Source organism: Periplaneta americana, chromosome 10, assembly GCF_040183065.1.
Source record: "Periplaneta americana isolate PAMFEO1 chromosome 10, P.americana_PAMFEO1_priV1, whole genome shotgun sequence".
Classification (NCBI taxonomy): domain Eukaryota; kingdom Metazoa; phylum Arthropoda; class Insecta; order Blattodea; family Blattidae; genus Periplaneta; species Periplaneta americana.
Window position 1 is genome coordinate 163959218 of NC_091126.1, and position 15170 is coordinate 163974387.

Sequence of the window (15170 nt, forward strand, 5' to 3'; positions counted from 1 at the left end):
ATTATTATTATTATTATTATTATTATTATTATATTTTGTTTTGAATTTATACACGGTTTTTTTCGACAGTGAAACATTGGAATCATGACATTTCATATTAGGCTAAAAAGGTACGATTTCAAATTCTCTTCGATTTTGGAACACAAAATTGTGAACACACACAATATTTTATCACGAGCCGCCACTGAGTTCAACCGTCCTCCACACAGATCCAAGACCGCATATACACTCATAGTAGCCTTACGTTCATAGTAAACAGTACGTTCCAAAAATATGTTCGCGTTTTCCAGCGATGAAAGAGCTTTCAATATTGAAACATTTTCGCACGGGTACTGTCGTCCATTTGTCTACGTCGCATCCCGGTTTCCCCCACCTGCTTCTATTCGCCTCTCTGTAAAGGCTAGTGGCTGGGCTGCCTTACCTCTTTTCTGAGAACATTAATTTCTGTTAGGAATTGGAAGTCCACGTAATATTATACCCATGGAATTGTTTAAAATAACTTAAATAAAAGGATATTACTAAAGATGTTACTAAATAAAAGGGCCTCGTCAAGTAATTAATTGTCACGTGATTTCCTTCCTTTCTACGACCCTGCGACATAACCACTTGAACGGAGAGTAGATAGCATGTCTGAGTAATTTTATCTTTTCGGATCGGGCAGAAGTGACGATTAAATTTACAGTACGTAAGGTACACTTTTATATAGTATGTACAGAATTATTTCAACATGAGTTACTAGTACGAAGAACGAAACAGGTAATTGGAATTAGGTACAATAGTCTATACTGCGATAATATGCACAAAAGAACTGAAGCCTGTTTCGAAATGAACGGCCACCATTTTCAAAAATGTGTTTAAATATCCATATTATGATTATTTTTCAATTTAACTTCATTCTTTATATTGTACGCTAATGTGCTGTAGCAGTACAATATACACTGCACAATTAATAAGTCCGAATGGATAGCTTAATTCGAGAGTAAAAACACTAAGTGTTAGTACAGTACTGTATTTTGATTAAACAAAAACCTAATGAAAATTATCAAACTTAAAATTGCGATATTTCTTAGTTTACATAAATGGATGAACTACTTTTCTTCCCTCCTATACCTAGTACAGTGATCTGTATTTTACGCCAGTATCATCGAACTCCAGTCTTGGAAGGGGGAGCAAGAAGTGTTTCCGGTTCTAGACCTTTAATCCAAAGATATATATAGGTAAATATTAAAAATGTTAGTAAAAATAAAATGATATCCCTGTATAAATGACACTCGGTATGAAATTAAACGCAGAATAAATATGGAAAATGCCTGTTATTATTCAGTTGAGAAGCTTTTGTCATCCAGTCTGCTCTCAAAAATGCTGAAAGTTAGAATTTATAAAACAATTATACAGCAGAATCTTTAACCGGCACCAAAGGGACCAGGCTAGTTCCGGATACGAGATTTTGACGGATAATTGAATAAATACTCTATGCAGGGTGTTAAAAAATGTATCCAATATTTTAGGAGGTGCTAGTATGTATTAAAACAACAAAATGACTTCTAATAAACATGGGTCCTACAACACATACTGGTTGGCGACAGGCTCATATCAGTAGATTTACTGGCATGTAAAAGATCTCCTGCGGGACAAAATTCCGGCACATCTGGCGATGCTGATATAACCTCTGCAGTTCCGAGCGTCGTTAAATAAAACCCAACATATACAACACATACTTTCTGAGATCTGAACACTTGTTCATAGTAGGTGCTCAATGTGACGTCTGCTCATGGCAATGCATTCCTTCGGCGTAAGAAATCACGCACTCTTTGAAATTGACCTGGTTCTTTAATGGGTCCCCATAACCAAAATTCTAGGGGATTTAGGTTGGGGGAACGAGCAGGCCAAGGTGTGGGGCTTCTCTGACCAATCCAGTGGTCTTAAAATGTCAGTGTCAGATGTTCATGCACATTGCAGAGAAAATGTGCTGGTGTGCCATTGTACATGAACCACATCTTTAGTCTCTGCTGACATGGCACATTCTCCAGCAAGCCAGGCAATACGTTAATAAGAAAGTCCTGAAAGTCTCTGTGGTAGCACATATGGCCCTATTATTCTATCACCAAGAATGCCTGCCCATACGTTGATTGAGAATCGGTGCTGATGCCTTGTTTCTTCAACTGCATGGGGATTTTCATCAGCCCACAAATGCCGTTTACGAAAATTCACATCATCTCTGTTGAATTTTGCTCATATCCACAATCAGACTTTTGTTTTCAGTATTCCTTGCGACATATCATTATTCTATGCCGAGGTTGTCAATTACGGTATGATTATCTGCTAGTCTGCTGTATTATAGGGCAGAGGAATGCATTGTCATGAATGGACGTCACATTAAGCATCTCCTATGAACAAGTGTTCAGATCCCAGAAAGTATGTGTTGTAGGACCCATGTTTATTAGACATTATTTTCTTGTTTTGATGCATGCTAACACCTCCTAAAATATTGGATACTTTTTTCTTAACACCCTGTATAAAAAAGTTTGTATTTCATGGTGCCAAATATTGAAACTGCAGCCATATGAAGCTTATTTCTCTATCATTTGCTCATAACTGAATAAACATAAAAACTGTGTGGATTTTCCTTATTAAAACACATGACACAGCACAAATAATACACAATTTTTTGGTTCGAATATTCACTGAAAATGAAAGTTCGTGCAAACTTCCTAATGTGGCAAAACTGACGGCCCAGACTGTGGAAATCTGGCAAATTTAAATTTTTTTTTTTTTTGCCCAGCCAAAAGTGCCGTTGTTTTGGTATTGCCGGTTATTTGGGTACCGGTTACGAGGGATTTTACTGTATTACCAGTTGTTCTGTATGATTGTGAAACTTGGACTTTCACTTTGAGAGGGGAACAGAGGTTAAGGGTGTTCGAGAATAAGATCCTTAGGAAAATATTTGAGACTAAGAGGGATGTAGCTGCAGGAGAATGGTGAGTTAAAACACAGAACTGCACGCATTTTATTCTTCACCTGACATAATTAGGAACATTAAATCCAGACGTTTAAGATGGGCAGGGCATGTAGCACATATGGGCGAATCCAGAAATGCATATAGAGTGTTAGTTTGGAGAGAGTAGGGAAAAAGACCTATGAGGAGGCTGAGACATAGATGGGAGGATAATATTAAAATGGATTTGAGGGAGGTAGGATATGATGGCAGAGACTAGATTAATCTTGCTCAGGATAGGGACCGATGGCAGGGTTATATGAGGGCGGCAATGAAGCTCCTGGTTCTCTAAAAGACGTAAGTAATTAAGTACAAGTGAAACCCATGCTAAGCGACCACCAAAAATTCTTTAAAATATATTCCAAATACAGGGGCATTATTTCAGTTTTTTCTTGAAGGGACAGTGTTTGAATTGAGGGTAAAGAAGCCAAGGAATTTTTTTCCTTACTTTTTCCGAAATTCTGCATTCCTATTTTCATTTCCAACCGGGAAAACAAAATTATCCTCTCTGAATAATATGTTTTTATATTATCAGTACTACACTCACCTCTGATTGAAGTTTTGGCTAATATCCCAGATCACATATAACAGATTGATCGGCCTTATGGCCTTTGAAGGCAACAACTTTTAACAATTTTTATATTCTGCTATCTAGTGACTGCAAAGGAAGTCATGTTATAACTCTCATTTGAATTGTCAGAGCAACTGTATTTCCATCTAGTGTCGTTACCAATCGACAATGGCAATCCTGGTGGTTGTTCTCTTTTATATTTTGCCATTTCATAACATGGGAATAGCCAATCTGATGTGTAAGCTTTTATGTGATCAGAGTTGATATGTACATCTACAGAGAATTCCTATGCAGACCAGTCCCAGATAGTAATGTTCCATAATATTGTGGAGCCTCTGTCCTGAAAAAGCTGAGTGATAAAAGGTGTAGTGGGTCCCATCTGCGAAAGTCAGCATGCACAAACTTGCCTGTAAGCTGGTGTACGACAACTCACCTACCATCAACAGATTTTGTTAGGTAGAAGTTGGAGTGGGACCGGTCTGCATAGGAACTCTCTGTATTATCAGGCAGTATGTCTCACTTGACGATGTGTGTCAGAAAAATAACAATAGTATTTGTAAATCTCTCACTTTGAGAGAGGAACATAGGTTAAGGGTGTTTGAGAATAAGGTGCTTAGGAAAATATTTGGGGCTAAGAGGGATGAAGTTACAGGATAATGGAGAAAGTTACACAACACAGAACTGCACGCATTGTATTCGTCACCTGACATAATTAGGAACATTAAATCCAGACGTTTGAGATGGGCAAAGCATGTAGCACGTATGGGCGAATCCAGAAATGCATATAGAGTGTTAGTTGGGAGGCCGGACGGAAAAAGATCTTTAGGGAGGCAGAGACGTAGATGGGAAGATAATATTAAAATGGATTTGAGAGAGGTGGGATATGATGATAGAGAATGGATTAATCTTGCTCAGGATAGGGACCAATGGCGGGCTTATGTGAGGGCGGCAATGAACCTACGGGTTCCTTAAAAGCCAGTAAGTAAGTAAGTTTGTAAATCTTAAGTCTGATTATTGAAATATGTTATTAGTCAGTGATGTACGCAATAGAAGGAGGGAAAGTAACTGGCCATCCAACCCCATTATTTTCGGGCTTAGTTGCCTCATGAGGGATCCCTTATTGGTGTCACTTATGAGATTCCAACCTGTCGTCGTACAGTTGACTAAACAAGAGTACCACACTGACATGAATAGTCACTATTTTTCCTGAAATTGCATTTCCGAAAATGCTTGTTTTTTACGTTTTCTCTGCTGAAATGAGTGACATGAAGGTGGTAAAGGCAGCAAAATAAGTCCAGGGTTCTGCGCCGAAAATTACCCAGCATTTCAGGAAAACACAGGAAAAATACTCAATCAGGTAACTTGTCCCAACCAGGATTTGAACACAGGCCTGCTTAATTTACGGTCAGACATGCTAACCATTACTCCACAGTGATGAACTACATTTCCAAAAAAATTAGCTTACTTTTATTTCCTATATGGCTGTTAAAATATTTTCTCGTCTAGAATGAACTTGCATATAGTGAGTTATTCCGTATGTCGTTTGTAAAAAAAACACTTGGATTTCAACGTAAAAAATGCTATACTTTAATTCAAAAATACTCTAGAAAGTCCATTAAAACATTTTTAGACGGTGTTTTTTCAGAACTATGTCAGAAATACTATAAGTTTGTTTTCATAAACGTTTGTTGCTATTTTTGTTCCCAAATTATGATTTTGAAACTGATTTGTGAATTAACTAGTACCAGTATCTATTAAGTCATAAGTAGGATAGAAAGAGTTGTCATGGTACCGGAAATTCAAAATACGGTAGGTACCATGTCAGGTGCCACAGTAACTAAAACGGACATTAGCAACAAAAATAATAATAATAATAATAATAATAATAATAATAATAATAATTCATATTGTTCTGCCAAAGAGTAGGTCTTATCACTGCAAACCCAGCATTCTCCAGTCTTTCCTATTACAGTGGAAAGACTAATCAGTCATCCCTCCATGTTTGTAGTTTTTCTTGGGAAAGATAGATGCGGTAGCTTCCCATTGCTTTCCGCACACTACTATCTCTTTCGAATGTTAAAAGATCCCAGGGGCACCAGCATGGGGTGAGGAGAGTGGGTTTGGCTAATTAAGCACTCTGGACTTCATTGAAATTCACCACAATAATGGTTAAATATCAGTTCTATCATGGTTTTTGACCCAATCAGAGCTCAGGAAATTCCAATTACACTTTGCCCCAATAATAATAATAATATTAATAATAATAATAATAATAATAATAGTAGTAATAATAATAATAATAATAATAATAATAATAATAATAATAGTAGTAATAATAATAATAATAATAATAATAATAATAATAATAATATAACTTTATAACGAACTTCTTGCGAATTCTAAATGAGGCAGTAGAACAAGTGGACAGCTTCAAATACTTGGGGTGTATTATAAGCAGTAGCATGAGCTGCAGCCAGGAAGTCAAAAGGAGAATTGCAATGGCAAAGGAAGTTTTCAACAGAAAAAGGAGCATCCTCTGAGGACCTCTGGAAAAAGAACTAAGGAAGAGACTAGTGAAGTACTTTGTATGAAGTGTGGCATTGTATGGGGCAGAAACATGGACATTACAACGAAGTGAAGAGAAGCAAATAGAAGCATTTGAAATGGGAATATGGAGAAGAATGGAGCATGTGAAGTGGACAGACAGAATAAGAAATGAAGCTGTATTGGAAAGAGTGGGTGAAGAAAGAATGATGCTGAAACTGATCAGGAAGAGGAAAAGGAATTGGTTGGGTCACTGACTGAGAAGAAACTGCCTACTGAAGGATGCACTGGAAGGAATGGTGAACGGGAAAAGAGTTCGAGGTAGAGGAAGGTATCAGATGACAGACGACATTAAGATATATGGATCATATGAGAAAACAAAAAGAAAGGCAGAAAATAGGAAAAATTGGAGAAAGCTGGGTTTGCAGTGAAAGACCTGCCCTTGGGCAGAACACTAAGTGACTGAATGATAACGAACATTAATCCGAATATGTTTTATTTGTATAAATGGTTAAAGAAAGGAATGAAGTTATAGGAGAATGGAGAAAGTTACACAACACAGAACTGCACGCATTGTATTCTTCACCTGACATAATTAGGAACGTCAAATCCAGACATTTGAGATGGGCAGGGCATGTGGCACATATGGATGAATCCAAATATGCCTATAGAGTGTTAGAAGGCCTGAGAGAAAAAGACCTTTGGGGAGGCCGAGACGTATTGTATTGTATTGTATTTATTAATATACCATGGTATTCATACATTGCTTTACAGCTAGAATATGGAACAAGTCAAAAAACTTAATACTATTATAAAGTCTTAATTTATAGCCACAGTCTAGATGAAATATATACAGACGAGGTTTACAATATAGTCTACTAGTACAACACATTGTTTTAGTATCAATTTCATGAAGCATTATTGAATGTCATGAATTCACCTACAGAATAGAAGGGGTTTCATTTCCATAGGTAGTCTATTAAAAATTTTTACTGCCATATAACGCACTCCTTTTACAAAAGAAACATGAGGAGGATAATGTTAAAATGGATTTGAGGGAGGTGGGATATGATGCTAGAGACTGGATTAATCTTACTCAGGATAGGGACTGATGGCGGGTTTTTATGAGGGTGGCAATGAACCTCCGGGTTCTCTGAAAGCCATTCGTAAAACACTTAAAAAAATGAAACAGATTAAAAATCTGTATTTCAACGAAAAAATTTCGCCCTCTATATTTTAATTAACTTGACTAAATTTTGTAAGAAATTTCTAGGAATTTCGTGAAACACTTCTAACTTAGCTGCTAGATTCGAAATGGGGTTACCAGTATATAATATTGTGGGAATGATATTAGTAAGGAAAATAAACTTCTTAAGTCATATTATAGCAAGAGAGGATAGTACCATTGAAAAGAAGTGCTTGCATTTTTTTTTTTGGGACACGAAATTGAAATCCAATTGGCTAGAAGATTTAAACGACAAGTCGAGTAGATTAGGTCTAAAATGGTTATGGAATGAAATTGGGGTAATGATTTTAAATGTAATTAGTAAAATCGTAAAAGAAAGGTGTAACGAAGTTACGAGACAAGATTTATATCAAAATCTGATGGGATTAGGAACAATAAGTAATTTTAAGGGCATAAAAACGTCATGGGAACAAGAAGAATATATAAGAATAAATAATAGGGAAGTGAGGATGAACTTAGCTTGGTGGAGACTAGGAATATGGAAATTTAAAAATAGGAGGGGTACCGTAGAGATGTATATAATATGTGCCCTTTGCGGCATGAGAGAAAACACGTTCCATATAATATTAGAATGTCAAGAAAGAGACAATACAAGGAAAAAGTGATCAGACAAAATATTTTTGGGTATTAATAGATATGTACCATATGCAGTAAAACTAGCATAAGCAAGTTAAAAAATTAGGCAAATTTTTATTGATAGTGAGGCTGAAATGGCAAGAGAACGTTGAAACTAATGATGTATTAAATTGATCTAGTAGTGTGTGGATTAGTTTTTAGGGTTACCTATGTAAGACTTGGCATAGATGAATAAAATTGTAAAGTAAGGCATTCCACCTAAATCACATATTTAGTCCAATGCTGTGGAGTAACAGTCAGCACGTCTGGCAGTGAAATATTTAGATTGTGATTTCGAAATATATCATGCATGTGGTATAGGCCTAAGCTTTTCAATTTTAATTAGAAAGTCAATGATTCTGAAATGTTCAATCTTTGTGTTACTAAATCTGTCGTATCAGTTGATATCCACTGCAGTGGCGGCTCCTGCATATTGCTTAAGAGGAGGAAAGAAGTTAACAGCACGAAATGACACTTTCTTGACTGAAACATGCTACAATATAGCCTACATGCATACGTGTAAGATCGGGTAGTGTTGGGGTTGGCCTTCCCTGCTATATAGCAATAATCTGTTCCTGTAAACTGAGTTTCCTAAATTTTCCAAAATATATTATGTTTTCACTTTCATTCATTGTTGAATAATTTCACAAATTAACAATTACAAGGAAATGCACAACCTCGCAGCATTTTTCGAGCACACTACAGCATCACACGTGTTGGAAGAGACTGTAGCTACTAACACGTAATCGGAACCATTTTACGGAAATGGGAATGGGAAATAATCTGAGGAAAGCGAGAACACTGCACCCACCCACGTGGTCTGTGTTGCCACATGTACATTTTACAAGTTCACTATTACATGCTTTTGAAAAATGTCAGATCTTGTAAAGTCAGTGGCCGATTAATTTTTTTACGTTAAAAATAATGTAGTTTGGAGTACCTACTTTCAATTTCAAAATACTGACAACTTGGCTGTTGCCCTGTCTAGTAGACAATGAATGGAAGTGAATTTCAGAGGCCAAAAAGATCTGCGATACTAATGTAGAACTAACTGCTTCCTCTTTGTTTTATATAAACTCAACTTTAACTTTCAAATATTCTTGAAAGTTTCAAACCATGAATAGTAGCCTATATAAAGTGCAATGAATAATATTTTTTATTTATAATTTTAAAAAAAAAGTTTATATAGTATCTTTCATAGCTTTGCATTAAAACTGTTTTTATTGTGCTCCTCCTAGTTATGTTACAGTCTGGTTGAATGAAACATCGTTAGATGGCAGTGGTAGCAAGCTTGCTGCACGACCAGTCGGTTTCTATTTCCTGCCCATGTCCTGCTTCAGGGGAGGATCTCCTCCCTCTCCGTTCATTCACTTGCTTTAAAACTCTGCTTCTTTTTCTGGCCGCTAGTGCGCTGTTGTCTCTGTGTGTTAACTGCAGTAAAGGAGGAATGGATTGACTTTCCTCCACACAAACAATCTCGCATCTTTCTGACGGTTTTCTAGCAGCACATGAGCACACGTCGTTTAAAACTCGATCAACCGAGGTTTTCTTATAGCTGTGAACTTAAAAATTATCGAATCTTCCTCGAATTTCAAGGCACATATTTTATTTGGTATTTACTTTCAAAAGAAGAAAAATGTGAAGAGGATGTTCCTCCCTTCCCTCCCCCGAGGAACCGCCACTGATCCACTCACTAAATTCAACTACATCATCATCAGATTTACTGAATAGAACCTGCTTCAACACTTATATTAGAACGTCTCATAATCACATAATCGTAGTCTAAACATTCTGTTGTTCATATCGCAAACAATAATTTTATTAACACCTTTGTAGCTTTAATAAGATCTAGCTTTATAATGGTCAATAGGAGCTGAACATTTTGGTGTGCTGTACATAAACACACTGTGTTCCTGGTGATCCTGCTAGCACACAGTGTTTAGTCTTCACGGGCAAAATGTTGAAACATCAACTATTATGGATGGGTACTACATCTTGCTTTAAAAGAAAAGTATAATTATTGCAGATCACAAAGTATAAGGCGTTTCTGTTCATGAACATTTTTTTAAATGAAGAGTACGGTACAGGGGAAAAACCTGGTAAGTCAAATTTTACTGTTTTTACAGCACAGAAAGTTAAAAATTTCAAGATCAATTACATTGTATTGTCTTTGGGTTATCATTTTTCATATTTGTTTGGACTAATAAGATTGTTATTCTGTACAGCTGAACTAGACAAATCTACACATCTGAGCTATTATGTGACAATATACTTTGCATACTTCCACTCGGTAACGAGTTCTGGAATAATAAACTGAGGAAATTCCACAGATAGTAGCAGTATATTTCTACTACAAAAAAAAAATAGAATAATAGTAGGTCCCAAATCTAGGAAATCGTGTGAGACAATTTAAAAAAAACTACAAATAATGCCCATGGTTTGTCAGTATATTTTTTCACTAATAATCTTCCTTGTATGTAATCGTAAAAACTTTGTAACCAATTCAACAGTTCATAGTATAAATACGAATAAAAAAAAATGACGTTCATACTCCATCGGCAAATCTATCGTGCTATCAAAAAGGAGTGCATTATATGCCAGTAATCATTTTTAATAGCCTCCCCATGGATATAAAAAATGAAACTCAAAACATAAGATTATTTAGGGCCAAATTAAAGAAGTACCTAATTTCTCATGCCTTCTATTCTGTAGGTGAAGTCATGACATTCAACAACGCTTCATGAAATTGATACTGAAACTTTATGCTGTACTAGTAGACTATTTATTTTTTATTTTATTGGGTTATTTTACGACGCTGTATCAACACCTAGGTTATTTAGCGTTTGAATGAAATGAAGATGATAATGCCGGTCAAATGAGTCTGGGGTCTAGCACCGAAAGTTACCCAGCATTTGCTCGTATTGGGTTGAGGGAAAACCCCGGAAAAATCCTCAACCAGGTAACTTGCCCCGACCGGGATTCGAACCCGGGCCACCTGGTTTCGTGGCCAGATGTGCTGATCGTTACTCCATAGGTGTGAACCTAGTAGACTATATTGTAAACCTCTTCTGTATATATTTCAACTAAACTGTGACTATACATTAAGACTTTATAGTAGTACTAAATTTTTTGACTTGTTCCATATTCTAGCTGTGAAGCAATGTACGAATACCATGGAATATTAATAAATACAATACAATACAATCTAAAACAGAAAATCGATAATTTTGGACTTATCACGTTTTTCCCCTGTGGTCTTCAAATGCTATCTTTGTCCTTCATACCAGTTAATATTCTGGTCAACTCTGAATCATTATAAAAGTCAGTTACCATTTTCATTGTTCCATCTGCTAGCTTCTTTCCTCTTCTTGTATTTGGAATTGAAAGTATCCCTTTCTTCTGCATAAGTTATCTTGATTTCCAAACTAAAAAAAGGGTGGAAGTGATATAACTGTGCAGTTTGAAGAGGACAACAGAACACATTAAAATAAATAAAAAACTATTACGCGCTTTGTAATTAAGGGCATGGTTAATTAGAAAATTAGGCTGAAAATCTGCGAAGATTGGCAATAGTGCATGGCCAGCTCACTTATGAGCATGTGTGCACGCACGCACGCACAGTCTGAATAGCAGTGTTCTGTTTCTTAGTCACTACATTAGGATTGACAGAATTCTTGTGGGGAGGAAATAATGACACGTGTTAATCTTTTTACAGTGTTTAATTTGAAAGAAAACCATCGATTTTATTAAAGAACTGCATAGGGATAAATCTGTGGCTGGGAGGAAAAAAGTCTTAAGTCAAGTTTTTGTTAAAATGAGATTTTTATATATTCTGAAAGCGGAAACAATTCTCTACAATCTGGTAAAACGGCTAAAGTCAAATAAGACTCCTGACTAGATTTATAGAGTGTTACCAAATGTCTTAAGTATTTTTTGAATCGAGCACACACAGAATAAAGGACTTAAGAATATTTAATACTTTATTCCTTACAAACCATCATATGTTTACTCTCCATGCTTCCCTATTAAAAAGGTCTAACTTGTATTTTAGCCATTTTATCACGTACTGATGTCCTTTCCTTTTAAAATTTAAGCACCAGGTAAACAGTCCTATAATTGTTTAAGACCCATTTTGCATTCCTAATAATTTACATTTCTCATTTATTTTTACAAGAAAAAGGTCTTATATTTAAATAGTTCCTTCTACTCAGTTTGGCTTCTAGTCTTAACAGGACTTAAGTGCGGCTATTTTTGGAAATAATCAAGAAAATTGTTAAATGAGCAACATTACCTATTTTAGAAGGAATATAAACAAATAATATCCAGCAAAAACCCCTTAATTAAAAAACTCTATAATTGAAACCAATTTCTATGTGTCTACTGCTCTCCTGAAAAGTATAACATTTTTATTTAAGGCCTTTTTCCTCCCGGCCACAGAAATATTATTCCTTATCAATTTCTCAACTAATGATATGAATAAAAATCAGAATCATATGGATAGTACTTATTGAGTAAAACAGTGTTAACATTTAGGGGAAAATTATTTTTAATGAGAAAAATATTTAATGAAAATTTCTTGACCAAGTTTGAAACATCACACTAAAGGGAACTGCTTAGTAATCCCATCTATTATATAAAGAAATGGTGAGTCAGGATGCAATATACGCCAGCAATGTTCTGCCAGGTGACCAGCCATCAACGTAGGTCGGAAGTACCAGGTGCTGCACCTAAAACCTTCATAGGACCTACTGTGATCACTTGAAATTTCTTACTCGAAATAATTCTGGTGCAATTGACAGTCCCCGCTTGATGTTGTAGGAATAGTTGCTGTGACAGCAACAAACCATGATTTCTTGCAAATTCCGTTGCCATATTCTCAGCGGTGGTAGCAATGCAGAATTAAAAAATATTTAGGTCTTGTCTAGCCATGTTGTGACTTTATCTACAGTACCATAACAGAAAATGTTTAAAACATTAAATCTAGAATTTCGAACTTTTTGGGTGTTCTGCCCAGAATCACGGTTCAATGTTAATTGTCAACAGTGTCAGCATTTTTACAAACATGGTGAACCCATATCCTGCTACGTCGTGTCCATGGATGACTTCTGTGAACCCATTGGTTTACACGCTGGTGGACCCATATCCTAATAAAATCGACATAGACTATATAGGTATATGTGAACAAGCATTTTCAAAAATGAAAATTCAAAAATCAAAACTGAGATCGAGTTTGAGTGAGAGACATCTTCAAGGCATCTTGCTCCTCAGCACCAGTGAGCGGAAACCAGACATCAGCAATTTATTGTCTTCAAGAAGAACTACTTCCACACTTCTTACTAAATAATAAATAAATTATGCATGCACAGTTCTACCAAAGTCTGTATATCTAACTAGTATCAGAAGTAAAATTAAATGCATAATAATAGCTTTTCCTTCCAAAATATTCAATGAAAATTATTGTATGTATAGATTTATTTGATTTCTGGAAATTATCTTTAGTAGCCTGCAACCGATCGTCTTTGTAGTTACTGGCCCTCCAAATAAGTTTGGGTGGCTCCATTAAAAGTGATTAAGTCTGTATTTAAGTAAGCTAACAAACAATTCTGAGATTGAAGACCTGGGTCAAAATGGCACAGCAATGAAACATTAATTTCTGCTTCGGAATATGTATGGTAAGACTTTCCTGTGTTAAATTTCAACTACCTCGTTTACATGTTTCGACCTATTTATGGGTCATCTTCAGAACTGGTCGTTGTTGGTCTTGGCGCCACTTGTTCTGTTTCCTGTGAGGGTGCGTTCGTGCGGTATAGTGTAGAGTCAAAGAGTGTGTGTGTTTTGAAGTTGAGTTGTGTGTTGAGAATTTCGTTGGGGTGTGTTTTTGTGTGTCTATATAATTCATATTGTTCTAGTGTGTTTACTTTCTGGCTTTTTGGTTGGATGTGTAGTATTTCCATGTCTGTGTTGATGTCTCTGTCGGTGTGGTTAGCATTTGCGATGTGTTCTGCATATGTGGAGGTGTTTTGTAATTTTGTTATGGCTGTGATGTGTTCTTTGTAACGTGTTTGAATCGATCTGCCTGTCTGTCCTATGTAGAAGTTGTTGCAGGTGTTACATTTGAGTTTGTATACACCTGTGTGATTGTATTTGTTTGTTTGTGTGTTGAGGTGTTTTTGTAGAGTGTTATTTGTTCTGTATGCGATGTTGTAATTTAATTTCTTCAATGAGGTTGCAATTTTGTGCGTGTTTTTATTTTCGTATGTTAGTGTGATGTATTTTTTGTGTTCTTGTGTTTGTGCTGTATTCTTATGTTTTTTTGTGATTATGTTTTGTCTTACGTATTATGTTGTCTATTGTGTTAGGGTTGTATCCGTTTTCTTGTGCTATGTATTTGATTGTGTTTAGCTCTTCGTAGTAATCTTGTTGGTTCACTGGTATGCTGAGTAGTCTGTGTACCATTGTTCGGAATGCAGCTTGTTTGTGTTGTGTGGGGTGGTTGGATGTGTTGTGTATGTGTTTTGTTGTTGGTTTTCTGTATACCGGTACTTTGAATGTGTGTTTGTTCCGAAGTCATACAGTGTTAATAGTTTTGTAATCAAAGATGTATTAATTTCTGCTTGAAATACTGGAGGAAAAATGGAAAATTGAAGAGTACAAGATGCCCAATGTCACCATTTCTAACAAGTTTACCATATTGGAGTAGTGATTAGTATGTCTGGCTGTGAAACTAGCAGACCCAGGTCGAATCCTGGTTTGGGCAAGTTGCCTGGCTGAGTTTTCCTCTCAACCCATTAAGAACAAAAGCTGGGTAGCTTTTGGCGCCAGATCTTGGGCTCATTCTGTCACCACTACCACCTTCATCTTCATCCACTTAAGGGACTTGAAGCCCCCTTCATGGATAAATATATAATAGGATGCCAAACTTACTGAGTTTCCCAGAACACATACTAGAGGCGCTGTTGTAGAAATTGATCTTGCTGCCACCTGTTGGGAGGAGGAGCGCTATTACATCTAGCAGCGCACCAAGTAGCGAAAAGAGTAACTAATTACTCCATGCATTTAGCAGCACACCTGGTGACGAAAATGTTAAACTGAGCAGAAAGTATTCCCTCCCACCCTCATCGATATTCAAAACTAATCTAATTTAAAGTAAAACATTTACATTTTTATTCCTCACAGCATCTTCTACTGAAAATTCTTAC